Source organism: Triticum aestivum, chromosome 3A, assembly GCF_018294505.1.
Source record: "Triticum aestivum cultivar Chinese Spring chromosome 3A, IWGSC CS RefSeq v2.1, whole genome shotgun sequence".
Lineage (NCBI taxonomy): Eukaryota > Viridiplantae > Streptophyta > Magnoliopsida > Poales > Poaceae > Triticum > Triticum aestivum.
Window position 1 is genome coordinate 699,527,673 of NC_057800.1, and position 3,108 is coordinate 699,530,780.

Here is a 3,108-nt window from a genome sequence, read left to right on the forward strand (position 1 = left end):
TTTTAAAATTTAACAAAAAATATTTCCATTTTAGAAATATAAATAAAAGTAATATAAAAAATCCCTCAAAAAAAGATAGAAAAAACGTATGTTAGGGAGCCAATGCTCTCCTCCGCTGGCCCAGCCCATTTATGGAGTAGTCCCCGAGAACGGCCGCTCGCCAGAGTCCTACTCCGTCACCGCCGCCATCTTTCTCCCTCCCCGCAATCACCGTGGACAATTTATTGCAAACCTGCCGGATTCCTCTGTCCGAGGACTTCGGCCGTCGGCGCAGGAGACGGAGAGAGGAGGTCGACGGCGACCAGGAAGGACGAGGGAGGCGGAGATCGGTCGCGCGCGCGCTTCCGTCATATCTTTCCGCGCAGGCGACGCGCGTGAGGCGGGGCCTTAGGAGGCGCCGGAGATCGGTCGTACTGCAAGTCTGCAACTGAGACGAACTAGAGTAGTAGACCCTGTATAGTGTTTTTTCAAGTTCTGAATACTCTGAATGTTTTTCTTCTGCGTCACAGCAATTATTGATTTAAAATTCTATATAATGGTATGCTTTGGGGTAGCTACAAGCTCTTGATTTTTTTGCCCGGAACTTGCTCGAATATTGGCTCCGCGAATTGTTTCTACCATTCGAGTATCTGAGAACAGAGTATGATGCATTATGGCATTGCCCATTGATTTGTAACAGCAATTTTAGCAGCCAGGATTGAGGACTAGGTGGTCATTAGATGCTAATCAAGGTGGGTTTTTTTTTTCATATTTGGAACCATAAACAATCATTAGCTTTGAATGTATTGGTTAGTGGTGAGATTCTGATAGCTTTACCTGAATTTAAGAAGAATGTTTCCTTTTGCATATTCTCTGATGAATTGAAGAAGAATAAGGGTGCTGATGTGATTTTTTTTTTGGTGGTTTAGTGTACCGGTACCCACACTGAAATTTGTAACGGCGTGCTCATTTGATGTTATAGTGGTGGAGATCTTTTGATGGGCTGGCTGGCTATACTATTTACTGCCTTGGTTCTCTTCAAGAGTTTTCTTGGTTTGAATTTTGATTGTCATCCATCTGTATGAAAATCCAGGTCACTATAACCAGGAGCACTAGCTTTCTCAAGCAATGGTTCATTTCAAGAAAAGATACATGGTGATGGAGGTCTTCATCGACGTGAGCAGAGGAGAGGCTGATCCAATCATCCTCACCCAGTTCAAAATAACCAAAGTTATCAGAGACAACATCCAGCTCAACTTTGGGGAGTGTGGCCTCGCTGCATCTCTTTGATCATTGCAAGGTGCTAATAACTTATAAATCATCTTTAATTCCCCCAGGCAGCATGATATATTCCTGTAATGTGCTCCCAGTTTATTTTAGACTTTATAAGCACTTCTGAGCTCCGGTCATATGCAGTGAAGTATGTAAATCCTCTGACGAAGCTTTGCGTAATCCAAGTGTCGCGTGAAGATCACCAAAAAGTTTGGGCTGCTATCACAATGGTGAGGAGCATTGGGTAGATCCCTGCAGTGTCGTTCAACCTCTTGGATGTGAGTGGTGAGTGGATAATACATGATGGAACCACATCAGTTTATTTCCTTTTTCTTTTACACTTGGTTTGATGCACTATGAGCTTCGTAGTTGAATTCAGTAACTGATCTAATTGTGTTCACTGTGGTCTTAATGTGTTATGACTTGGCGCCTGAGTGGCTGAATTACACTTGCATCCAACCCTTGTTGGCCCAAGACGTAGCACTTTCCGGGTTAATCCATTTGCACGGACGAGAACTGAAGTGCAATTTTCCTTTTTCTCAAAAGGAGTGTTATTTAATTATGATAATGCCAAACGAATCGGCTTACAAAAAATAAAAGGAAATAAGTCGAGGTCATCCACATAGGACATGCCTCACAACAGCATCCCCAAAACCTACCAACACGCAGAAGTGCAAATGGTGTGCTAGGAAATCTGTTAGGCTTGTTGGGCCGTAGGGTGTTACAAATTATTGAATGCAATGTCATATCTTCACAAGCTGATATGCTCATCTCTTTATCAAATTGGTCAACAATTCTTTTTAGTTTCGACTTCTTAATAAAACATATTCCTTTTTATGTCTGATTCAAGTACAATATAGCTTTTCAGTGTAAGGTGAAGTTCAGTTAGCAATCACAGCAACGTCTTTCTGATTCCTTTACACGCGTCTATGTTGTTGAGTTTGCTAAAACTGCTTTTCTCACCAAGAATCCAGATTAGTTCTGAGTGTTTTCAGTGCACAAACTTTGGCTGATAATGTTTCTCCACATATAGTTTGATGATTATCCTCATATTGTTTGGCATTTTGACCCAACTGCACTTGTTGTTTTGCTGAGCCCCTAATAGAATGAAATGCTTGCAAGGCCATGTGCCAGACCAGCGCAACTTCATTTCCAGGAAGTATCAGGGCCTGCAAGAAAGCCGCGTTGGAGTGTGAAGAAGCGAAGTTTGAGCAGTACAAGCTGGCTGCTGGTGATAGTATCACGCCGAAGATCATCGAGTCCGTGCAGAGTTGCTTTGGCAAACTTAAGGGGCTAGATAGTTAGTGAAGATGGAAGTTTGTTTCGCCCGCCATTATTCTTGTTTTCAGAGACTCGAGGCATATCAATTCTCTGGAGAACTTACAGATGTACAGTGAGGAATTGTGCCTCTGTACCCGCTGTTCAATGGCTCACCACCCAATGGTCTAGGTTCCAACTAACATGGCTACCAACTAATGTTCTCTGGCTGCTGTTGCATTACACCAAGAAGTTAGTTCATGAAATTGTTGGCTCTAGTCTCCAGGTTGGTCTCAGTTCATGTTCATTTTGAACAACTTTATTTCTGGTTTGACTCGATCAACTAAAAGAAGAACATTAAAGACTAGTACATATATCTAACTTACTAGGTAAATGCATATTGAAGGTTCTCAAGAAAATGCAAGTCATTATCAATCTGTGCTTACTATTTGTAAGTTGCTTGAAAATGGCAACTTGCATCAGTTGATTTTGGGAGATTTTTTTTACAATCTCCACATCAACAAACCAACAAGACGGTATTGAGATGGAACATATGTGCACTATGCGCAACGAAAACAATTTCATGGTTTATTTTGAAGA

General features: G+C 41.8%; 1 pseudogene; it reads left to right on the top strand.

The window, feature by feature from the left end:
- Positions 1-1,075: 1,075 nt before the first annotated feature.
- LOC123059235 (probable ribonuclease P/MRP protein subunit POP5) lies at positions 1,076-2,556 on the top strand (annotated as a pseudogene).
- The last annotated feature ends 552 nt before the right edge of the window (positions 2,557-3,108 follow it).